Source organism: Triticum dicoccoides, chromosome 5A (genome assembly GCF_002162155.2).
Source record: "Triticum dicoccoides isolate Atlit2015 ecotype Zavitan chromosome 5A, WEW_v2.0, whole genome shotgun sequence".
In the NCBI taxonomy this organism is placed as follows: domain Eukaryota; kingdom Viridiplantae; phylum Streptophyta; class Magnoliopsida; order Poales; family Poaceae; genus Triticum; species Triticum dicoccoides.
The window spans coordinates 714733218-714759906 of NC_041388.1; the positions used below are offsets into that span (position 1 = coordinate 714733218).

The 26689-nt window shown below is 46.8% G+C and overlaps 1 pseudogene; it reads right to left on the reverse strand.

The window, feature by feature from the left end:
• The window catches only part of LOC119300602, a 66767-nt pseudogene extending 41723 nt beyond the window's left edge, over positions 1-25044 (reverse strand).
• Between the last annotated feature and the right edge of the window lie 1645 nt (positions 25045-26689).

The window sequence follows — 26689 nt, forward strand, 5'->3', positions numbered from 1 at the left end:
TATACCCGCTCCCCGATAACTTTATTTTCCGGTGTATGTATCTCATCGTTGTCGATATTACCCCCTCCCGGTAACTTCAACACGAGGGGGGTCGATATACCCCCTCCTGATAACTTCAATAGGTGGGGGGTCGATATACCCCCTCCCCGATAATATTATTTTCCCATGTACGTATATCATCGTTGTTGATATAAATGTACCCCTCCCGATAACTTCAACACGTAGGGGGGGCTCGATATACCCGCTCCCCGATAACATTATTTTCCCATGTATGTATCTCATCATTGTCGATATTACCCCCTCCCGGATAACTTCGACAGTGAAAACTCTCGAGGAGTACACCCAAACTAATATATCCACGTGCTGTCATGCTTGTGTAATAATTGCCATGTTGTAATATACATTTGCAGAAACAATGGAGCACGGACGAGACGAGGAAGCAGAAGAGAGGTTGCGGGACATAATCTTAGACGGAGGTGATGTCATGTCGTGTTTTCTTAACAACAATGATGGTCTGGAAGAACAACAGGGTGAAGAAGCAGGTTCGCAAGAACAACAGGGTGAAGAAGCAGGTCCGGAAGAACAGGGTGACGGCTCCGGTGACCGAACAGAGTCCGGCCAGGTAAATATATTAGTTAAGCCTGTGCTGAGACTAGCAAATTTATGCATTCATTGTTTTGGTATGTACACATATTAATTAACTCTCGTCTTTCTTCTTTTTTCTAGCCCTCTGGATCGAGCACAACTTCGGTAAAGAGACGAGGCCCGAAGAAAAAGTTGCGCGAGGATGAAAGGTTTGAGATCACAGCAATCGCGCGCGACGGCCTACCGATTGAACCCATCCGGACGAAGGATGCATTTACTGCTCAGTGCAGGGGTCTTGTTAGGGACAAGATCCCGATCAGCATCCACCAATGGTTTAAGCCGGCTAAAGAAGACCCTGAGGTGTCTTATGTCAATGATATGCAGAATGATGATCTTTGGAATGAGCTGAAGGCAAATTTCACCCTACCGCCAGATGAGGATCCGGAGAAGCCGGTTATAGAGCAATTAATTAAGTCTGCTGCTCTTAAGAAGATGGCAGAGCTATTCAGGAGGTGGAAGAATGAGCTGAAAAGGTTTGTCGACAAAGAAGAGACACCAGAATTCAAGGGCAAATATGAGTAGATCAGAGATCAATGGCCCGCATTTGTGGCCCACAAGACATCGGATAAGAGTAAGAAGATGTCGGAGACAAACAAGAAAAATGATGCGAAGAAGAAGCTTCACCATCGCACGGGGTCAGGTGGCTACCTCAAAGGCCGGCCTAAGTGGGCAAAGGCTGAGACTGATCTGCTTGATAAAGGGATCGAACCAGAGACAATGAACTGGCCAGACCGTTGCCGGACTTGGTTCTTCGGGGTTGGCGGATCCTTGGACCCTGTAACAGGGAAGTGCATTTGGATGGACGAGCAACTTGACATACCCTTCAAGAAACTTCGGTACTATATCGATGCAGCGCAGAAAGGGACGTTCCTTCCAGACAGAGAGAACGACGAGCTCACAAAAGCCCTCGAAAATCCTGAGCACCCTGGACGGACATGAGGCACGCCAGGTTCCATTCCGTGGAAGGCCGGGTTTCCGGATGCAGGCGGTTACAAATGCCACGAGAGAAGGAATAAAGTGCAGCAGACCGAACTGCAGGCGCTGCATGCAAGGGTACAAGCGATAGAGGAACGAGAAGCAAATCGCAGCTAACGACTTGCCGAAGCTTCCCCTAAAGCTACCCCGCCATCCCAGCGGAGAAGCAGCGTGGCTTCCACCGAGCTGCTTCAGCCGGAGCATGTCTTGACGGCTCCTGCCAGCTATCCCGTGGATGCTATCACGGAGTCTCAAAATTGCCACCTTATGACGCAATGGATTAATATGAAGGTGAAGTCGGCTGTTGGCTCTGTTTTTCCTAATGAACCCGGCGCAACTTTTCACTGTCAGCCGATTCCAGAAGGATATGCTAAGGTGATGGTCGATGAAATAACAGAGGGATTTGAGGACCTCCCCCTTGACCACCCTACCGGAGAAGGGGAGACTCGGCTGGGTTGTTCTCTGAAGACTCCATGCCTATGGCGGAAGGAGCTCATCAACCTTCCGAACTGGGCGCCTCCGCCTCGTCTTTCTCCTCCAGCGAGTCAGGGCACTCCGCCTCCTCCACCGCCTCCTCCTCCGGCGAGTGACGATCAGGGCACTCGGCCGACTCCTTCTCCGGCACGTGCAGGAACTCCGCCTCCTTCTCCGCCTGCGCCGGCGCGCCCGAGCAGCCAGCCTCCTCCTTCTCCGCCTCGTCAGCAAGGGCGGAAGAGACCCGCCACCGCTCCGGCAGCTGCTCCGGCGCGTTGTAGTCCTTCTCCTCTGCCTCGTAAGCAAGTAAAGAAGACAGCCGCTCCGTCTGCTCGGCCGGCGTCTAGCAGTACAGCCAGAGGCGGGAGGACATATAGATTCGGTCCTTCTCTGAAGACTCCAGAGAAGTTACCATACAAGAGGAGCCCGGAGGAGAACGAGAAGATCGCGCGAACCGAAGTGGATGACTGGTTTCAAGGGTTGAAAGCAAAAGAGACATCCACCTCCGAGGAGAAGGTAGATCCGATGAAAGCGAAGTGCACTCTGGCTGCCCTGGCAAAACCACCCAAGTCTCCGTCGAAAGGCAACTATGAGCGCATTATTGGAAAGACATGGGCCGAAGCGGAGCGGTCGGGAAGTACAGTCAGTGATCAAAGGATGAAAGAACGACGAGAAGCTGGGAAACAAATTTCCCAGCTCGGCGAACAAGGGAATCAATCGTGCCCCCCGCTCAAGGTGCCTAGCGACATCGTCGATCCAAGGATGGTGCCCGGTTATAGCAATCTTGGAGATTACCTGCCCGACGATGTACATTATGATTTCATGGACGTGCAGATACACAGATACGAGTACGGCAAGCCTCTCATCAAAGATGAAAGATCTCTATCAATGATGATGCGAAGATTGCATGATTGGTAGTTGAAAATCTGCAGAGAGTCTGGGGGGAGGAGTACTTTGTATGTGAGAGTTAAAAAGGAGCATGACCTCGTTCGAATTGATCTGTTGCCTATTCCATTTGAGGAGTTCTATCAGTTTTTCAATCAATTGGTCCTCGATAAAGCAACGGTCACCTGCTATTGTCCGTAAGTACTACTACTTCTGTCATTAAGTCTCTCTATATAGCTCAGCTCTTTCATTGCATGTATTTATAATTATCCTCACTGTATTATGCAGATTGAAGATCGCCGAATTGAAGAAAAGACAAGTCGGTGATATTGGGTTCATTAACACATATCTCATAGATGCAACTGAGGTTAAATTTCGTGCCGCAGATACCGAGGCCAACTTGCTACGATCATTCAAAATAAATGAACACAAAGATATAATACTCTTTCCTTACAACTTCAAGTGAGTGTTACTGTCTTGTGCATATTCGGTTTCCCTTATATATTAGTCCAGGTTATAGTAATGTAATTGATGAGTTATGCATGCATGAGCAGTTACCTCTATATTCTCCTAGAGATTAGGCTTGAGCAGGGAGTAGTAACTGTCTTGGACTCTAAACGAAAAGATCCCTAGGAGTATGCGTACATGACTCAAATACTCGAGAAGTAAGTTAAATCGATCATTATCCACCATATCAGCAACTTTGTTCATTTCTGATATCAAGTAATTGTTTTCTTTGTCTGGCAGGGTTTGGAGAAAATTCACCAAAAAAGCTCTGGGACTGCCGAAGGAGCTGCAATTTAGACACCCAAAAGTAAGTACTATAGTAGCATGTTCCGCGCATCTCCTAGCTATTGATTCAAGCTCTAGTTTAATCAATACCATTTGGCATTCTTGCTTATCTGTTTGATTGACCTCTATTTCTTCTAAAGTGGTTGTGGCAGGACCAAGGGAATGATTCTGTGGATACTACGTTTGCGTGTCCATCCGCCACACGACCTGTGAGCGGGGCTACTCTGCCGAACAATATGAAGTGCGTAAATAACAATATTCACAATTTTATTTTATTACCATCATTTGTGTTGAGTTTCATTCATTCATATATATATATATATATATATATATATATATATATATATATATATATATATGTATTGACCCCCTTCTTCAAATTAGATGTTCCGGATGCGGGATGAACTCCTAGCACCAGATCGCATGCGAGCAATTCAAGAGGAATTGGCGGCATTCTTTCTTGACCACATGATCGCTGAAGATGGAGAATACTATGTGGACCATGCATCCGTAATTTAGGAGATTATATTTGTAAGAGATAATTATTGTATATATGTAGCCGGTAGTGTCGGATAGATATACAAGAACTTGTTGTTCGACCAATCTCTCGGAGAAGGAGAGGTGGTCGATATCACTTCTCTCTATATGCATATATGTTCATGACGATCTTCTGTTTCCTTCGTTTGCTTACTAGCTAGCTAGCGTGTCTAGTCCTCTCTATACGTATGTATAGTATGTAGCGTCGACCAAGCACGGACATAAGAGAGGACACTTCTCTCTATTAATTAGCTATCTAACACAATATATGAAATACCTAAATTAACCCCCCAAAACCCCCAACCCCCCTTCAAAAAAACAAAAACCCCAGCCACAAAAATGCTGACGCGTGGAGGCCTATTGGTCCCGGTTGGTGCCACCAACCGGGACCAAAGGCCCTCCTGCCTGGGCTCAACGCGCAGGGCACGTGGAGGCCCATCTGTCCCGGTTCTGGTTAGAACCGGGACTAAAGGGTCAGGGCATTAGTAATGACCCTTTAGTCCCGGTTCAGGAACCGGGACAAAAGCCCCTTACGAACCGGGACAATAGGCCCGTTTTCTACTAGTGTGATGATGTGATCCCGTTAATCAAATAACAACTCTTTGTCCATGGTTAGGAAACATAACCATCTTTGATTAACGAGCTAGTAAAGTAGAGGCATACTAGTGACACTCTGTTTGTCTATGTATTCACACATGTATTATGTTTCCGGTTAATACAATTCTAGCATGAATAATAAACATTTATCATGAAATAAGGAAATAAATAATAACTTTATTATTTCCTCTAGGGCATATTTCCTTCAGCATAAGCAGGATCATATTTCATTCTAGCATTCAAAGTTTTTTGTTTAAGCTTAGCTAATAATTTCTTAAGATCGCTTCTATCATTGCAAGCAAGAAAGTCTCTAGCAGTTTCTTCATCCATAACATAGCCCTCAGGCACAACATGCAATTCATATTTAGGGGGAGAGTCTTCATCATCACTTTCATCAATACTATCGGTTTCAATAATTTCATTCTCTCTAGCCCTAGAAAGTTGTTCATCAAGAAATTCACCAAGTGGCACAGTAGTATCAAGCATAGAAGTAGTTTCATCATAAGAATCATGCATAGCAGAAGTGGCATCATCAATAACATGCGACATATCAGAATTAATAGCAGAAGCAGGTTTAGGTGTCGCAAGCTTACTCAAAACAGAAGGTGAATCAAGTGCAGACCTAGATGGCAGTTCCTTACCTCCCCTCGTAGTTGAGGGATAATTTTTTTGCGTCTTTCTAGTTCTTCATAGTAACCACCAGATATAAATCCCAAGTGACTCAAAGAATAGAGATATGCTCCCTGACAACAGCGCCAGAAAATAGTCTTGATAACCCACAAGTCTAGGGGATCGCAACAGTTTTTGAGGGTAGAGTGTTCAACCCAAATTTATTGATTCGACACAAGGCGAGCCAAAGAATATTCTCAAGTATTAGCAGTTGAGTTGTCAATTCAACCACACCTGGATAACTTAATATCTGCAGCAAAGTATTTAGTAGCAAAGTAGTATGGAAGTAGCAGTAACGATAGCAAAAGTAATATCTTTGGGTTTTGTAGTGATTGTAACAGTAGAAACGGTAAAGTAAATAAGCGGAGATCAATGTGTGAAAAGCTCGTAGGCATTGGATCGGTGATGGAGAATTATGCCGGATGCGGTTCATCATGTAACAATCATAACATAGGGTGACACAGAACTAGCTCCAATTCATCAATGTAATGTAGGCATGTATTCCGAATATAGTCATACGTGCTTATAGAAAAGAACTTGCATGACATCTTTTGTCCTACCCCGTGGCAGCGGGGTCCTATTGGAAACTAAGGGATATTAAGGCCTCCTTTTAATAGAGTACCGGACCAAAGCATTAACACATAGTGAATACATGAACTCCTCAAACTACGGCCATCACCGGGAGTGGTCCCGATTATTGTCACTTTGGGGTTGCCGGATCATATCATAACACATAGTAGGTGACTATAGACTTGCAAGATAGGATCAAGAACTCACATATATTCACGAAAACATAATAGGTTCAGATCTGAAATCATGGCACTCGGGCCCTAGTGACAAGCATTAAGCATAGCAAAGTCACAGCAACATCAATCTCAGAACATACTGGATACTAGGGATCAAACCCTAACAAAACTAACTCGATTACATGATAAATCTCATCCAACCCATCACCGTCTAGCAAGCCTACGATGGAATTACTCACGCACGGCGGTGAGCATCATGAAATTGGGGATGGAGGATGGTTGATGATGACGATAGCGACGGATTCCCCCCTCCGGAGCCCCGAACGGACTCCAGATCAGCCCTCCCGAGAGAGTTTAGGGCTTGGCGGCGGCTCCGTATCGTAAAACGCGATGAATCTTTCTCTCTGATTTTTTCTCCCCGAACACGAATATATGGAGTTGGAGTTGAGATCGGTGGAGCACCAGGGGGGCCACGAGGCAGGGGCACGCCCCCCACCCTCGTGGATAGGGTGTGGCCCCCCTGGCCTTGATTCTTTTGCCAATATTTTTTATATTTTCCAAAAATAATCTCCGTGAAGTTTCAGGTCATTCCGAGAAATTTTGTTTCTGCACAAAAATAACACCATGGCAATTCTGCTGAAAACAGCGTCAGTCCGGGTTAGTTCCATTCAAATCATGCAAGTTAGAGTCCAAAACAAGGGCAAAAGTGTTAGGAAAAGTAGATACGATGGAGACGTATCGTATATCGATCTTTATGTCTTGACCATTTCGAGACTCCTCGTCATGTCCGTGATCATATCCGGGACTCCGAACTACCTTCGGTACATCAAAACACAAAAACTCATAATACCGATCGTCACCAAACTTTAAGCGTGCGGACCCTACGGGTTCGAGAACTATGTAGACATGACCGAGACACGTCTCCGGTCAATAACCAATAGCGTAACCTGGATGCTCATATTGGCTCCCACATATTCTACGAAGATCTTTATCGGTCAAACCGCATAACAAGATACGTTGTTCCCTTTGTCATCGGTATGTTACTTGCCCGAGATTCAATCGTCGGTATCTCAATACCTAGTTCAATCTCGTTACCGGCAAGTCTCTTTACTCGTTCCGTAATACATCATCCCGCAACTAACTCATTAGTTACAATGCTTGCAAGGCTTATAGTGATGTGTATTACGGAGTGGGCCCAGAGATACCTCTCCGACAATCAGAGTGACAAATCCTAATCTTGATCTATGCCAACTCAACAAGTACCAACGGAGACACCTGTAGAGCACCTTTATAATCACCCAGTTACGTTGTGACATTTGGCAGCACACAAAGTGTTCCTCCGGTATTCGGGAGTTGCATAATCTCATAGTCATAGGAACATGTATAAGTCATGAAGAAAGCAATAGCAACATACTAAATGATCAAGTGCTAAGCTACCGGAATGGGTCAAGTCAATCACATCATTGTCCTAATGATGTGATCCCGTTTATCAAATGACAACTCATGTCTATGGTTAGGAAACATAACCATATTTGATAAACGAGCCAGTCAAGTAGAGGCATACTAGTGACACTCTGTTTGTCTATGTATTCACACATATATTATGTTTCCGGTTAATACAATTCTAGCATGAATAATAAACATTTATCATGAAATAAGGAAATAAATAATAACTTTATTGTTGCCTCTAGGGCATATTTCCTTCACCCTTCCCCCTTGTCCTACTCCTACTAGGAAAGGAGTCCTACTCCCGGTGGGAGTAGGATTCCCCCTTTGGCGCGCCCTCCTCCTTGGCCGGCCGCCTCCCCCCTAGCTCCTTTATATACGGGGGCAGGGGGGACCCCAAGGGACAACAATTGATCATTGATCTCTTAGCCGTGTGCGGTGCCCCCCTCCACCATAATCCACCTCGGTCATATCGTAGCGGTGCTTAGGCGAAGCCCTGCGTCTGTAACTTCATCAACACCGTCACCACGCCATCGTGCTGACGAAGCTCTTCCCCGAAGCTCTATTGGATCATGAGTTCGCGGGACGTCACCGGGCTGAACGTGTGCTGAACGCGGAGGTGTTGTATGTTCGTTACTGAGGATCGGTCGATCGTGAAGACGTACGACTACATCAACCGCGTTGTCATAACGCTTCCGCTTCCGGTCTACGAGGGTACATAGACGACACTCTCCTCTCTCGTTGCTATGCATCACCATGATCTTGCGTGTGCGTATGAATTTTTTTGAAATTACTACGTTCCCCAACAGTGGCATCAGAGCCAGGTTTATGCGTAGATGTTATATGCACTAGTAGAACACAAGTGAGTTGTGGGTGATACAAGTCATACTGCTTACCAACATGTCATACTTTGGTTCGGCGGTATTGTTTGATGACGCGGCCCGGACCGACATTACGCGTACGCTTACGCGAGACTAGATCTACCGACGTGATTTGCACACAGGTGGCTGACGGGTGTCAGTTTCTCCAACTTTAGTTGAACCGAGTGTGACTACGCTCGGTCCTTGAGAAGCTTAAAACAGCACTAACTTGACGAACTATTGTTGTGGTTTTGATGCGTAGGTAAGAATGGTTCTTGCTAAGCCCGTAGCAGCCACGTAAAACTTGCAACAACAAAGTAGAGGACGTCTAACTTGTTTTTGCAGGGCATGTTTTGATGTGATATGGTCAAGACATGATGCTATATTTTATTGTATGAAATGATCATGTTTTGTAACAGAGTTATCGGCAACTGGCAGGAGCCATATGGTTGTCGCTATATTGTATGCAATGCAATCGCCCTATAATTGCTTTACTTTATCACTAAGCGGTAGCGATAGTCGTAGAAGCAATATGTCACGTCCCTAGTTCTGGTATGATCTAGGCTTGCTTGTGCATCATGTTTAAGTTCCAAATGAATTTGAAATGGGAAATGTTTCAAACCCTAGCACCAAAGCAAATTCAAATAGATGCAAATTAAAAATGGAATTTCAATTAACCCAAAATGCTTTTCAAAAATGTCCATGGTCTTTGGGAAATGTTGCAAACAACAACCAGAGGTGATGCACATTTTTGCTAAACATTCTGGATTTTTGAATGAACCCATATGTATTTGAATTGGAGCTGTTTAAAATAATATAAATATTTTGAAGGCTCCAAAAATGTTGGAAATTGGTGAGGGCCTCTGGTATATTATAACCAGTGGTCACAAGGAATCTCAACATTTTTATAATTGTGCTAGTATTTATTTTAAGTCAAAAAAAATGTCAGAAATAGAAAAGAAAACAAAAATGGAGATATGCTTACCTGGGCCACCTGCGGCCTGGCACTGGCCGGCCCATTCCTGTTCTGGCCCAGCCCACCAGGGGCAGAGCCATCTTCCTCCTCTTGCCAGTAGGCAGAGGGGAAGCGGTGCCCAACCCTGTGCACGCCGGCACGCAGCTGCCTGCCTGGCTCTTTCTCCTTACGCCAGACGTCGCCACGCGCCGCCCCATTCCCCTCTCACTCTCCCGTGCCCATTCTCTCCTCTCCCTCGCTCTCTCTCACCACGGCCGAGTGGTGCCGTCGCCGCCGCACGCCATTCCCGCGGCCACCGCCTCCCCCTCGCCCTCTCTTCGAGGCCAGAACCTCCGCCATGTCGTCCTCCACCTCTTCGTCAAGCCACGCGCATCGGGAGGCCCTGGAGAGCCGCCTCACCGCCGTCTTCATCTCCGGTCACCGGAGATCGTCTTCACCGCCCCGTCGTCTTCGATGCGTCCCTGAGCTCGCCGATTGCCTCGTCCGAACCGCCGTGAGCTTCTACGCCTTTCCCCTCTCTCTGTTTAGCCGCCTGCACGCCGTAGCCCCTTTCCCCGACGTGGCTGAACTCTAGCCGCCGCACTCGTCATCACCGGCGCCACTCCGGCCACTCCCCGACCACGCCACCACCACAGTTGGATGCGGACGAGCGTCCGCATCCCGTAGCTGCACTCCGCGCGCCAAATGGCCCCTGTAGGCAAAACCCGCAGCACCCCACCGCATTTGGACTCGCCAGCGGCTAAACGCCGGCGACCGCTGACCTTTGACCGGCGTGGGTTGACCACAGCCCGGTTTGACCTCCCCCCCTCTCTCTCAATGACAGATGGGCCCCGGTGCCCCCTAATTAGTAGTTAGGATTAATTAACCCTCTGTTAATTAACCATGACACTGACGTGTGGCCCCCACACGTCCGATTTGACCTGGCCAGCGCCGTTGACTTGGTGATGCAAGCATGACGTCATGCTGACGCAGTTATTCTTTTTCTGGAATTATTTTAAAACAGGAAATTCCACAAAATATTCTAAACTTCAAAAATTCATATAAATTCAACCGTAGCTCAGATTGAAATGATTATATGAAAAATTATCAAAAAAATGCAATCTATCCATCTGTACCAGTTTCATGCATGATAAACCAAGTTATACCTGCTGTATAAGTGAAACAATATAATGGCATTTCTAAAGGACTTATTTTGGAGATGCATTTGAATCTTTGGTTCAAATGGACTTCATGCAAATGAATGCTAGTTGCATTAGCTCAGATAACAACACATCTTCATGCCATCTTCATGCATCATATTGTTGCATATGCTTGTGTTTGATTGTCGACACCGTTCCTTCTCGATAGGTCTTTGCTCCGGAGACCGTTCCAGAGTACCTGTCTGTGAAGCAGTGCCTCCCTTGTTGATCTACCACGCAAGCAAACCCCCCTTGTTCATTCCGATACAATCCCACTCTGTCGCTCCTGCTCTCTTTTATTGCATTAGGACCACAACGATTCAACTGCTACTTTATGCTGCGGTAGTTGAACCCATTCCTCTGCATGACCTGTCATTGCCACAGTAAATAGCTGAAACCCACTAGCATGTGTAGGAGTTGATTGAGCCATGTTGTGTTCCTACCATGCCATGCCTGCTATTGCTTAGAGTTGTGTCAGGTCTGATTCATTGGGAATGGATTGGAGTGATATGATATGTTCTGATGCTGAGAGTTAAGCGTGTGAACACGATTTGGTAAAGGTAGCGGTGAGAGGCCATGTAGGAGTACATGGTGGGTTGTCTCATTGGGACCGTCCTTAAGAACCGAGTTCTGTGTAAGTTGTCCAATGACTAGCTACTACCACACATTGGGCTCCGGGCGCTCCAAGCTCTCTCGACTTATTAACCAACTTGATCTCTGTCCAGGAGTTGCAACTAGTTTCTGGTGTTTATAGGTAGTGCTATTTTTCTACCGAGTGGCACCCGGCAGAGTGGGCTTGGGACAGACTAGGCACATGTGGCCCGGTGTACCGAGTGGCACCCGGTTGGTGGGCTCGGGAACCCTGTACACATCGTTTGGGGCCATGAGCGACACCCCGGCCGGATCTCCTTGCGGATGGAACCTGAATAGGCGATAAACCTGGACTAGAGTCTTGTGTGGTTAGTTAGGTCGTGGCCGACACCCTCGCCAGGCTTCCGTTTGAAGGTTGCCGAGATACATGACGTGTACATGGTGATAAGTGGTGAGAGCGTGTGTGAAGAAGTACACCCCTGTAGGGTTATCATGATCTATTCGAATAGCCGTGTCCTCGGTTATGGACTTCTTGGATGCTTACGTGGTACATAGACAACTTAAAGTGGATACTATAAAATGCTCAAGACAAGTGTGAGTGCTATGGATGGCCTTCTCGTAGGGAGACGAGATGAATCCATAGTAGTGTATTGATGTGGTGATTAGTGGACTCGTGTGTGCTGCCTCATCTCAAAGAAGTTTCTCGTTGTCGTAGAACAGGATAGCCACTGAGTCAAAGCTGGCTTGCTGCAACTAAACCCCACATTACCTTCTTGATACAAATGGATATATGATAGGATCTGATGTAAGTCTTGCTGAGTACCTTTGTACTCACGTTTGCTTTATTTATGTTTTGCAGATGAGACATCTGTCTTACTAATAGTTCCGCTTGGACTTCGACGAGTAGCTTGTTACCTCAGCTATGATCTTGTACCCTTGGGAGGGTCTTGTAGATAGTCAGGCTTCTCAGCCCTTTTCTTTTGTAGTTGTCTGTACTCAGACATGTAATGCTTCCGTTGCTTGTATGCTCTGAATGATGGGTCATGTGACCCCTGTTTGTATTTATGCTATGTGGCTCTTCTGAGCCTTTATCTATATGAGTTTGCGTTATGTTGTGATGCCATGTTGTACAGCACATACTTGCATGTTATGCGTACGTGTGACGTGTATTGCTATGTGTGGGATCCGACAATCTAGTTGTTTATCCTTGGCAGTCTCTCTTATGGGGAAATGTAGTCTAGTGCTTCCTTGAGCCATAGTAGTCCGCTACAGCCCGGTTCATCGGAGTCCTGCTAGCCCAGCACTACTGCTCAGGACACTTGACTGGCCGGCATGTGTTTCACTTCGTTCCTGTGTCTGTCCCTTTGGGGAAATGTCACGCGGTGACAACCGGAGTCCTGCCTAGCCGTCTACAGCCCGGGTTCCCCGGAGTCCTGTTAGCCCAGTGCTACAGCCAGGATTCACACGCTGCTGACCGACACGCTCGATGTGAATCATGTATGCATGTTCCCATAGGTTAGTGCCGCTTTGGGTTCACGACTAGCCATGTCGGCCCGGGTTCTCTGTCATATGGATGCTAGCGACACAATCATATATGCGAGCCAAAAGGCGCAAATGGTCACGGGCCATGGTAAGGCGACACCCGTGGGGATACCGTGCGTGAGGACGCAAAGTGATATGAGGTGTTACATGCTAGATCGGTGTGACTTAGAATCGGGGTCCCGACAGCTTTGGTATCAGAGCCTGACTGTCTGTAGGATTTCCAAGCCAACCTGGTCGAAGTTGAGTCTAGAAATTCTTTAGTTATGTAAGGGAATTGATTGTGGAAGGGAACGTAAGGCTCTTTTTACTCCTTATACCTCATGCCTTCTGATCTGAGTCATCCTATCTTTCCTACGGGGTTAAGGAACTAGGCTTCCTCTTCTGTCTATCAGGATCACGTGTTACTACTCCATAGTCTCTTAGGATTGGTTGATCAGAGTCATATCCCAGTTTTTATGTACTTCCGGTGTAGCCTGTTTAGTAATATCTCGGAACCTTGAGTGATGATGTTGAGTATGGTGCTACCCAGTCTTTTGCAAAATGTCTCATTTTGAGCATTTTACTGCCGTTATGCTGCCGGAATTGTCCTAGGAGTTCGAGAGATACTAATATCTTGTGCTACCTCTGCGTCCTATAGTTGGTGCTGAATCCATCCTTGTTTTCCTTGGTTTCGCTCTTCAGGATGTTGGCAGACTTCATGTTAGAGATGGAGAGGAACAAGCATGAGTCTAACCGCTTGTTGGCACGTATTGAGGAGAACGCCGCACATCAATGCAAAGGGTCTGCAACCATTCATGAATTCATTCGCTTGCACCCACCCACCTTTCATCATTCTATTGAGCCACTCGATGCAGATGACTGGCTTCGTAGTATCACACACAAGCTGCGTTCCGCGAACGTGGCTGAAGGAGACAAGGTCACCTATGTTGCATATCATCTGGAAGGTCCTGCTAGTCTTTGGTGGCAGAACTATGAGGCTATGCTTCCAGCTGGCCAGATACCTACCTGGAGAGATTTCACTGAAGCCTTTCGCGAGCATCACATTCCTCTAGCTCTCATTGACCGCAAAAGAGAAGAGTTCTGTAGTTTCACCCAGGGTAAGATGGCTGTTGATGCTTACAGTAGAGAGTTTGAGAACCTCGCCCGCTATGCTACAGAAGAGTGTTCACGGACGCCAAGAAGCAGGCTAGGTTCCGGAAGGGTCTCAACCCCAAGTTGCGTCGTGATCTCCACTTGCGCCATTGCAATACATTCCAGGCTCTTGTGAACAAGGCCATTAATGCAGAGACAGCTCAACTCACTTATGAGGAGTCTCGTAAGCACACTCGTGATTTGGTTTCTTCCTCCAGTTCTAGTTCTCAGAAGTGCCGGATTTGGGTTCCGAACTCCGCTCTTCCACCCGGTTATACACCGAGGCCATCTTGTGTGGCGCCTCACCCAGTTCAGCAGTATGCTCCACCCAGGCCTATTGGTAGACCGCTTGTCAATGCGGGTCCACATCCAACTTCAGGGACTTGCTTCACATGCGGAGAGCTAGGACACTATGCACGTGACTGCTCTCAAGCCGGCTATGCTCCACCCAAGCTCGAGAAGACTATTGGTCGTGGTAAGCCATCACGCAAGACAATCAGTGTCAAGTCAGCTCCCACTGAACGTGGACGTGTGCATCACGTCTCAGCTAAAGACGCTCATGATGATCCGGATGTCATTCTTGGTACACTCCTTGTCAATTGCCATCCAGCTTCGGTTCTATTTGATACTGGAGCATCTCACTCCTTCATCTCTGAAGGCTATGCTCATTTGCACGACATGTCATTTTGTGATATGCCAACTCCACTTGAAATCCAAACTCCAGGGTCTAGATGGCAAACTACCAGAATAAGCCATGGCAATGAAATCCTTGTTGACAGACTTGTATTCCTTGCATCACTTATAGCCCTCAGGTCTACATATATTAACATCATCTTGGGTATGGACTGGATGAAAGCTCATTATGCCAAGATTGATTGTTACACAAAGTCTGTTCAGCTTACACACCCATCTGGCAAGATAGTCACCATCTCCACTAGAGTTGCAAAGCGTTAGCTCTATTCTCTTAATGCCAACCCTCTTCCTGACCTTGAAGATATCCCGGTAGTCCGCGACTTTCCGGATGTCTTTCCAGAGGAACTGCCAGGTATTCCACCAGACAGAGATGTAGAATTTGTCATAGATCTTATCCCAGGAACTGCTCCAATCTCTAGGAGACCTTACAAGATGGCACCCTTAGAACTAGTTGAGCTTAAGAAACAACTCGATGAATCCTTGCAAAAGGGTTTCATCCGTCCTAGTTCTTCTCCCTGGGCTTGCCCCGTCCTCTTCGTCAAGAAGGATGGTACGGACCGGATGGTTGTAGATTATCGTCCCGTTAATTTGGTCACGATAAAGAACAAGTATTCGCTTCCCAGGATCAACGACTTGTATGATCAGCTCACTGGATCCTCAGTCTTTTCCAAGATGGGTTTGAGGTTAGGCTACCACCAAATCAAGATCAGAAATGGGGACATTCCTAAGACGGCTTTTGTCACTCGTTATGGTCAGTACGAGTACACCGTCATGTCCTTTGGTCTAACCAACGCTCCAGCTACTTTCTCCCGCTTGATGAACTCGATCTTCATGGAGTACTTAGATAAGTTCGTCGTGGTTTACCTCGATGATATTCTTATTTACTCGAAGAACAAGGAAGATCATGCCGAACATCTTAGATTTGTGCTAGAAAAACTCAGAGAGCACCGCCTTTATGCCAAGTTCTCCAAGTGCGAATTTTGTTGCCAGAAGTGACCTATCTCGGCCACGTAATCTCTGGTAAGGGCATTGATGTCAATCCCGAAAGAGTTCAGGCCGTTCTTGATTGGACTCCGCCTGAAACAGTTAAGCAAGTTAGGAGTTTCCTTGGTCTAGCCAGTTATTGTCGTCGATTCGTTGAGAACTTCTCCAAAGTGGCCAAACCTCTCACGAAACTTCTCAAGAAAGATAAAAAGTTTGAGTGGTCCCCACATTGTGAGCACAGTTTTCAGGAACTGAAAAGACACTTGACTTCTTATCCCATACTTGTGCCACCGGACTTCACTAAGGACTTTGTTATCTATTGTGATGCCTCACGACAGGGACTAGGTTGCATTCTTATGCAAGATCGCCATGTGATTGCCTATGCATCTCGACAGTTGCATCCACATGAGGAGAATTATCCTACACATGATCTAGAGCTTGCAGCCGTAGTCTATGCACTTAAGACCTGGCGACATTACCTTCTTGGTAAACGTTGCGAGATTTACACCGATCACCAGAGTCTCAAGTATATCTTCACCCAACCAGATTTGAACCTTAGGCAAAGACGTTGGTTGGAGTTGATCTCAGATTACGACTTAGGGATTACCTACACCCCAGGCAAGGGGAATGTCATGGCTGATGCGCTAAGTCGTAAGTCCTATTGCAACAATCTCATGTTGCAGCAGGGCCAACCACTTCTCCATGAGGAATTATGCAAACTTAACCTTCACATTGCTCCTCACGGATTCCTTTCTACCTTGGTGGCGAAACCTACTCTTGTGGATCAAATCATCTCTGCTTAGAAGCAGGATACAGGAATTTCCCGGATCAAGAGAAACATTAACAAGGGAGTTGGTGGAAGTTTCTCTATAGATGATCGAGGTGTTGTTTACTTTGAGAGTCGCTTAGTGGTTCCCAAGAACCAACATCTTCGACAACTGATCCTTAAGGAGGCACATGAATCTCCTCTCACGATTCATCCCGGTAGTACTAAGATGTATCAGGACCTACGCCAGAGGTTCTGGTGGATTAGGATGAAGAGAGAAATCGTTGAGTTCATTGCTAACTGTGACGTTTGTCGTCGCGTTAAGGAAGAACATCAAAGACCTGCTGGCACCCTTCAGCCTCTAGCTATTCCTGAGTGGAAATGGGATAAGGTTGGTATGGACTTCATCACCAGCTTTCCCAGGACCAAGAAAGGGAATAATGCTATCTTCGTAGTCATTGATCGTCTTTCCAAAGTGGCTCACTTCCTACCTGTTCGAGAGAATATCACTGCTAGTCAGCTTGCTGACTTATATATTTCTCGAATAGTGTCACTTCATGGTGTTCCACTAGAGATCAATTCGGACCGTGGTAGTCTTTTCACTTCTCATTTCTGGGAGAGTTTCCAAACTGCCATGGGCACCCATCTTTCCTTCAGTACCGCTTTCCACCCTCAATCAAGTGGTCAGGTGGAAAGGGTCAACCAGATTCTTGAAGACATGCTTAGAGCTTGTGTTATCTCATTCGGTATGGATTGGGAGAAGTGTCTTCCCTTCGCCGCGTTTGCTTATAACAACAGCTACCAATCCAGCCTCAAGAAAGCTCCTTTTGAGGTTCTGTATGGACGAAGATGTCGAACACCTTTGAACTGGTCAGAAACCGGTGAAAGACAATTCTTTGGACCGGATATGATCCAAGAGGCAGAAGAACAAGTTCGCATCATTCGTGAGAATTTGAAAACAGCCCAATCTCGTCAAAAGAGCCAGTATGACCGTAGCCATAAGGAAGTGGCTTATGAAATTAGCGACAAATCTTACCTTCGGGTTACCCCTTTGAAGGGTACCCATCGATTCGGTCGTTACATTGGTCCCTTTCTCATTCTCGCTAAACGAGGAGAGGTTTCCTACCAGTTGGAACTACCACCACATCTTTCTCGAGTTCATGATGTCTTCCACGTCTCTCAACTCAGGCGTTGCTTCTCGGATCCCATCCGCGGAGTGGACCACGAAACGCTTGATCTCGAAGATAACCTCACATATCGAGAGTACCCTGTTCGCATTCTTGATCAAGCAGAGTGTGTCACTCGACGTCAGAACATCAAGTTTCTCAAGGTTCAGTGGTCTCATCATTCTGAGAGAGAAGCTACTTGGGAGCAAGAAGATCGTCTTCGACTGGAGTACCCCACTTTCTTTCCATCGACCCCTGAATCTCAGGACGAGATTCTTTCAAGTGGGGGCGAGTTGTCACGTCCCTAGTTCTGGTATGATCTAGGCTTGCTTGTGCATCATGTTTAAGTTCCAAATGAATTTGAAATGGGGAATGTTTCAAACCCTAGCACCAAAGCAAATTCAAATAGATGCAAATTAAAAATGGAATTTCAATTAACCCAAAATGCTTTTCAAAAATGTCCATGGTCTTTGGGAAATGTTGTAAACAACAACCAGAGGTGATGCACATTTTTGCTAAACATTCTGGATTTTTGAATGAACCCATATGTATTTGAATTGGAGCTGTTTAAAATAATATAAATAGTTTGAAGGCTCCAAAAATGTTGGAAATTGGTGAGGGCCTCTGGTATATTATAACCAGTGGTCACAAGGAATCTCAACATTTTTATAATTGTGCTAGTATTTATTTTAAGTCAAAAACAAATGTCAAAAATAGAAAAGAAAACAAAAATGGAGAGATGCTTACCTGGGCCACCTGCAGCCTGGCACTGGCCGGCCCGTTCCTGTTCTGGCCCAGCCCACCAGGGGCAGAGCCGTCTTCCTCCTCTTGCCAGTAGGCAGAGGGGAAGCGGTGCCCGACGCCGTGCACGCCGGCACGCAGCTGCCTGCCTAGCTCTTTCTCCTTACGCCAGACGTCGCCACGCGCCGCCCCGTTCCCCTCTCACTCTCCCGTGCCCATTCTCTCCTCTCCCTCGCTCTCTCTCACCACGGCCGAGTGGTGCAATCGCCGCCGCACGCCATTACCGCGGCCACCGCCTCCCACTCGCCCTCTCTTCGAGGCCAGAAGCTCCGCCACATTGTCCTCCACCTCTTCGTCAAGCCACGCGCCTCGGGAGGCCCTAGAGAGCCGCCTCGCCGCCGTCTTCATCTCCGGTCGTCGGAGATCGTCTTCGCCGCCCTGTCGTCTTCGACGCATCCCTGAGCTTGTCGACCGCCTCGTCCGAACCGTCGTGAGCTTCTATGCCTTTCCCCTCTCTCCGTTTAGCCGCCTGCACGCCGTAGCCCCTTTCCCCGACGTGGCCGAACTCCGGCCGCCGCACTCGTCGTCACCGGCGCCACTCCGGCCACTCCCCGGCCGCACCACCACCACAGTTGGATGCGGACGAGCGTCCGCATCCCGTAGCTGCACTCCGCGCGCCAAATGGCCCATGTAGGCAAAACCCGCAGCGCCCCGCCGCATTTGGACTCGCCGGCGGCTAAACGCCGGCGACCGCTGACCTTTGACCAGCGTGGGTTGACCACAGCCCGGTTTGACCTCCCCCCTCTCTCTCTCAATGACAGATGGGCCCCGGCGCCCCCTAATTAGTAGTTAGGATTAATTAACCCTTTATTAATTAACCATGACACTGACGTGTCGCCCCCACACGTCAGATTTGACCTGGCCAGCGCCGTTGACTTGGTGACGTAAGCATGACATCATGCCGATGCAGTTATTCTTTTTCTGGAATTATTTTAAAACAGGAAATTCCAGAAAATATTCTAAACTTCAAAAATTCATATAAATTCAACCGTAGCTCAGATTGAAATGATTTATATATGAAAAATTATCAGAAAAATGCAATCTATCCATCTGCACCAGTTTCATGCATGATAAACCAAGTTATACCTGCTGTATAAGTGAAACAATATAATGGCATTTCTAAAGGACTTATTTTGGAGATGCATTTGAATCTTTAGTTCAAATGGACTTCATGCAAATGAATGCTAGTTGCATTAGCTCAGATAACAACACATCTTCATGCCATCTTCATGCATCATATTGTTGCATATGCTTGTGTTTGATTGTCGACACCGTTCCTTCTCGATAGGTCTTTGCTCCGGAGACCGTTCCAGAGTACCTGTCTGTGAAGCAGTGCCTCCCTTGTTGATCTACCAGGCAAGCAAACCCCCCTTGTTCATTCCGATACAATCCCACTCTCTCGCTCCTGCTCTCTTTTATTGCATTAGGACAACAATGATTCAACTACTACTTTATGTTGCGGTAGTTGAACCCATTCCTCTGCATGACTTGTCATTGCCACAGTAAATAGCTGAAACCCACTAGCATGTGTAGGACTTGATTGAGCCATGTTGTGTTCCTACCATGCCATGCCTGCTATTTCTTAGAGTTGTGTCAGGTCTAATTCATTGGGAATGGATTGGAGTGATATGATATGTTCTGATGGTGAGAGTTAAGCGTGTGAACACGATTTGGTAAAGGTAGCGGTGAGAGGCCATGTAGGAGTACATGGTGGGTTGTCTCATTGGGACCGTCCTTAAGAACCGAGTTCTGTGTAAGTTGTCCAATGACTAGCTACTACCACACATTGGGCTCCGGGCGCTCCAAGCTCTCTCGACTTATTAACCAACTTGATCTCTGTCCAGGAGTTGCAACTAGTTTCTGGTGTTTGTAGGTAGTGCTATTTTTCTACCGAGTGGCACCCGGCAGGGTGGGCTTGGGACAGACTAGGCACACGTGGCCCGGTGTACCGAGTGGCACCCGGTTGGTGGGCTCGGGAACCCTGTACACATCGTTTGGGGCCGTGAGCGACACCCCGGCCGGATCTCCTTGCGGATGGAACCCGAATAGGCGATAAACCTGGACTAGAGTCTTGTGTGGTTAGTTAGGTCGTGGCCGACACCCTCGCCAGGCTTCCGTTTGAAGGTTGCCGAGATATATGACGTGTACATGGTGATAAGTGGTGACAGCGTGTGTGAAGAAGTACACCCCTGCAGGGGTGGATACTCTAAAATGCTCAAGACAAGTGTGAGTGCTATGGATGGCCTTCTCGTAGGGAGACGAGATGAATCCATAGTAGTGTATTGATGTGGTGATTAGTGGACTCGTGTGTGCTGCCTCATCTCAAAGAAGTTTCTCGTTGTCGTAGAACAGGATAGCCACTGAGTCAAAGCTGGCTTGCTGCAACTAAACCCCACATTACATTCTTGATACAAATGCATATATGATAGGATCTGATGTAAGTCTTGCTGAGTACCTTTGTACTCACGTTTGCTTTATTTATGTTTTGCAGATGAGACATCTGTCTTACTAATAGTTCCGCTTGGACTTCGACGAGTAGCTTGTTACCTCAGCTATGATCTTGTACCCTTGGGAGGGTCTTGTAGATAGTCAGGCTTCTCAGCCCTTTTCTTTTGTAGTTGTCTGTACTCAGACATGTAATGCTTCCGTTGCTTGTATGCTCTGAATGATGGGTCATGTGACCCCTGTTTGTATTTATGCTATGTGGCTCTTCTGAGCCTTTATCTATATGAGTTTGTGTTATGTTGTGATGCCATGTTGTACAGCACATACTTGCATGTTATGTGTACGTGTGACGTGTATTGCTATGTGTGGGATCCGACAATCTAGTTGTTTATCCTTGGCAGTCTCTCTTATGGGGAAATGTAGTCTAGTGCTTCCTTGAGCCATAGTAGTCCGCTACAGCCCGGTTTATCGGAGTCCTGCTAGCCCAGCACTACTGCTCAGGACACTTGACTGGCCGGCATGTGTTTCACTTCGTTCCTGTGTCTGTCCCTTTGGGGAAATGTCACGCGGTGACAACCGGAGTCCTGCCTAGCCTTCTACAGCCCGGGTTCCCCGGAGTCCTGTTAGCCCAGTGCTACAGCCCGGATTCACGCGCTGCTGACCGACACGCTCGATGTGAATCATGTATGCCTGTTCCCATAGGTTAGTGCCGCTTTGGGTTCACGACTAGCCATGTCGGCCCGGGTTCTCTGTCATATGGATGCTAGCGACACAATCATATATGCGAGCCAAAAGGCGCAAATGGTCCCGGGCCATGGTAAGGCGACACCCGTGGGGATATCGTGCGTGAGGCCGCAAAGTGATATGAGGTGTTACATGCTAGATCGGTGTGACTTAGAATCGGGGTCCCGACACAATAGTTGGAGAGATGACAACGATGCTACGATGGAGATCAAGGTGTCGCGCCGGTGATGATGGTGATCATGACGGTGCTTTGGAGATGGAGATCAAAGGCACAAGATGATGATGGCCATATCATATCACTTATGTTGATTGCATGTGATGTTTATCCTTTATGCATCTTATTCTACTTTGATTGATGGTAGCATTATAAGATGATTGATTTCTACTACGCAACCTTCTTCTTGTAGACGTTGTTGGGCCTCCAAGTGCAGAGGTTTGTAGGACAGTAGCAAATTTCTCTCAAGTGGATGACCTAAGGTTTATCAATCCGTGGGAGGCGTAGGATGAAGATGGTCTCTCTCAAGCAACCCTGCAACCAAATAACAAAGAGTCTCTTGTGTCCCCAACACACCCAAAACAATGGTAAATTGTATAGGTGCACTAGTTCGGCGAAGAGATGGTGATACAAGTGCAATATGGATGGTAGATATAGGTTTTTGCAATATGAAAATATAAAAACACCAAGGTAACTAATGATAAAAGTGAGCACAAACAGTATTGCAATGCGTTGAAACAACGCCTAGGGTTCAAACTTTCACTAGTGCAAGTTCTCTCAACAATAATAACATAACTGGATCATATAACTATCCCTCAACATGCAACAAAGAGTCACTCCAAAGTCACTAATAGCAGAGAACAAACAAAGAGATTATTGTAGGGTACGAAACCACCTCAAAGTTATTCTTTTGGATCGATCTATTCAAGAGTTCGTACTAGACTAACACCTTAAGACACAAATCAACCAAAACCGTAATGTCACCTAGATACTCCATTGTCACCTCAAGTATCCGTGGGTATGATTATACGATATGCATCACACAATCTCATATTCATCTATTCAACCAACACAAAGTACTTCAAAGAGTGCCCCAAAGTTTCTACCGGAGAGTCAAGAAAAAAATGTGCCAACCCCTATGCATAAGTTCACGAGGTCACGGAACCCGCAAGTTGATCACCAAAACATACGTCAAGTAGATCACATGATATCCCATTGTCACCACAGATAAGCACATGCAAGACATACATCAAGTGTTCTCAAATCCTTAAAGACTCAATCCGATAAGATAACTTCAAATGGAAAACTCAATCCGTTACAAGAGAGTAGAGGGGGAGAAACATCATAAGATCCAACTATAATAGCAAAGCTCGCGATACATCAAGATCGTACCACCTCAAGAACATGAGAGAGAGAGAGAGAGATCAAACACATAGCTACTGGTACATACCCTCAGCCCCGAGGGTGAACTACTCCCTCCTCGTTATGGAGAGCGCCAGGATGATGAAGATGGCCACCAGTGAGGGATCCCCCCTCCGGCAGGGTGCCGGAACAGGGTCCCGATTGGTTTTTGGTGGCTACAAAGGCTTGAGGCAGTGGAACTCCCTATCTAGGTTATTTTCTGGAGGTTTCTGTATTTATAGGAACTTTTGGCATAGGTCTCACGTCAAGAAGGTGCCCGAGTCGTCCACGAGGTAGGCCCACGTGCCGGGGGGCACCCTCACTATAGCAGAATCGGTTGTACTAGTAACATCATTTCAGGATGATTTGAATCATTTGCACGATAGGTTTAGTATTATTAGCGTAGAAAAACATTCAGTCCCAATACTAGTAACAATCTAACATCATATGCATTTCTGTGAAGCTGCACTTTGAGGAGAATGTGCAAGCTCAACCAGACATCTGTACTTGAATCAATTCTCTATGCAACTAAATAGTTAACATGAGAAGCTCAACCATACTTGTGTACTCCAATGGACCAAGCGAGATGAGAGAAGTAGATATCATTTGCATGTTTCCATCACTAGCCACCCAGAGTTGATACAGCAAAGCATCAACAACTGAGAACACAGCGAAGCTAAGTAGATAGATACTAGAGAAATCACTTGCCTGTGTGCCAGCTTCACCAACAAATCACTACGCAGCTTCGCCAACAAAATCACTGCTGCAATAAAAAATGAGTCAGAGGAGACATTGAGAAATCACTGATGTGGCCGGAGGGGCGAGGGCGAGGGCGGTGGCGGTGCGCTGCTGCGGCGTGGCTCCCGGACCGCACGGTGGTGGAGCTCGTCGTGGCTAGGGTTGTTGCGCGGTGACCGGCGTAACTAGATGTGCGTGTCAGGAGAAGGGGGAGGTGGGCAGAGAAGGGGCTGGTGACGGCAGCCTAGTTTAGTTGAGGACTGCGGCGCGACAAGAGGAAATGGAGATAGGGGCTCCTTCCTCCTTGGCTGGCTAGTGGAAGGCTAATCACATTTCAATTCAATTCAGCTGCAAGTACAAGGTGATGTTTTGTTTATGGTATTTGCAAAGCTTTAATCATGGACACTCACAGATAAGCACTACTACCTCCGTTCCTTCCTATATATACAAGTCTTTTAAGAGATTTCACTAGGAAACTATATACGGAGCAAAATGAGTGAATCCATGTTCTAAAGTATGTCTATATTCATTCGTATGTAGTCTTTGAGTGAAACCTCTTAAAAGACTTATATATTTAGGAACTGAAAGTAATTGCAAGTTGTACCCTACTAGCACAGAATGAGAAAACACTACCCACCCAAGACACATATCATTTAAAATCCATCCATTAATAACACATCCAAACATATATAAAGGGTTGATTCTAAACTGTTTGCCACGCCCCTAAGAAATAATCATCAGAAATAAGAGCTGGCTGATAAGTCTTCTACTCATCAGAATGCTCATCAGAAACACAGAAACGAACCAGCATCTCCAACACATAGGTGACCAGCCGGACCAGCGACGGGAGACGCTGGTGAAGCCAGACACCGTTGCAACCTTTGAGTACATGAACGATAGTATCCTCTAGCAGTGTGCTCAGCATTTTGACTTGGGCTGAGACTGAGACCTGATGCTCCTCCTCGGCAAGCAATACGCCCAAGGCTTCCTTAAAGCACTTACTCAGATGTAAGAGCTTAATTGCTGAGTTCTTCATGACTAGGAGGGCTTCCAGGGCGCCCCGTTCCAGCTTGGCCTTCTGAACCATGAGCTCGGGTAACACATGATGCTCAAGCTTTTGGATTTCCAGCGACAAGCCTGCCACGACCGAGAGGGAATCCAGCTCCGGGCATTTCCAGGACCTCGACTCCTTGATCAGCGGGCAGAGGAGTGCATACGACTCGCGCGCTATGCGCACCGACTCCAGAGAGACAAGATTCACAACCATGTCCTCATTGGAGTGGCCCAGTTCATCGGAGCGGGCCTGCAGGGCTTGGATTTGGGCATGGGAGTGGATTTTGTAGAGCATCTTTTCCTTTTGGCTGCCAAGAAGACTGCAGCAGCAGAAGAGTTGGTTGCTGCTACCTGGTACAGACAGCACAAACAGAGGAGGATTTAATGTCAGCAAGAGACCATACAGCACCAATCCAAGCTTCTACTTAATTAGTTAGGACAGCATATATATATTTGCATTGTGCGACAGACGAATAGTTATTAATATGAAGTGAAAGCAGCAATTCAACCATGTATGTATACTGATAGGCAACTAAACAAAATAAATGAATGCCCAAAACAGAAAAATAATTAACAGAGGGAATATAATATAATTTGGTTCAAAGTACATATCATTCATTGTATTATATATTGTGAGCAAGAAAATTGCATCTCCAGAATTACAACCGACGCTGTGTGTGTTACCAAGCAAACCCTAAACCCTAAGTAAAACGTCAGATTGATTCCTTATTACGGATAATCAATCCAACAAACCCTGCCTAGGTGGTGTTACCAAACAAACAAACAAACCCTAACTAATTAAATCCTGCTATCCTAGTCGAGGTAGGTTCCTCATACGAATAGAATAGGATACAAGACGGCGCTGGCTGGATCCGAGACCTATGAACCCTAAGCGCCTCGCCTACCAACCACAATCACAATCGGAACGAGCAACTCCGGAGGGAGACCTAGGAACCAGCGCCTACCAACCAATCGGGATGAACTCCAAGCTGATCGGGATCGGGATGTGCAAGTGCTCACCTCCCTCCGTTCGATCTGGAGAGGACGAGGCGTCGGGTGATATCCGTGAGAGGAATTGGGTCGACAGACAGGGGGTTGCGGGGAACGGCGGCGAGGCGAGGCGATGCCATGGAGTGTGGGCGGCTTTTATATTTATAGGAGGGAGGGGCAAGAGGGGTTATCAAGAGGGGTAAAGCACAGAGCCGTGCCTGGCCCGTTTAACCCAGGCCGTGCGGTGCCGGCCCATTTGGCCAGGTTTGGTATCCGCCTTGCATTATTTGATTTTTACCTTACCAATTTATTCCGGTGACTTCAAAGATCGGGTTAGGGTTTCGGTTATGGCAGCAAAAAGCTCAGCGTCGGCAAGCACGTCCGGGGCTGACCCTGCTGCTGAGATTGAGAGGATGATGGCGGAACTAGGGCTGCGCAAAGAGGACCTTGATGATGTGATCTATGACGAGAAGGAGGCACCGCCTGATTCAGCCATGTGGATCGCTGTGGTACGTGTGCATATCTAGAAATCTTATAGGCAGTATTGGTTCTTTAAGAATATGCGCGCGGCGTGGGATCTGGCCCAGGATTGCAAGTTCCATCCTCTGGAGGATAATCTCTATACGGTGCACTTCTTCTGTTTGGAAGATTGGGAATGGGTCATTCAGGATGGCCCTTGGAATTTTCGTGGGAATGCAGTCATCCTTGCACCGTATGACGGTATCACACAACCCTCAATGGTTCCGCTGGATACACTTAACATCTGGATTCAGATCCATGATGTCCCAGACAAATATGCACACCTGGTGGATGCCCTCGCTAGTAGGGTAGGAGAAGTTCTTTTTTCAGAAAAGCTTTCTCAAGATTTC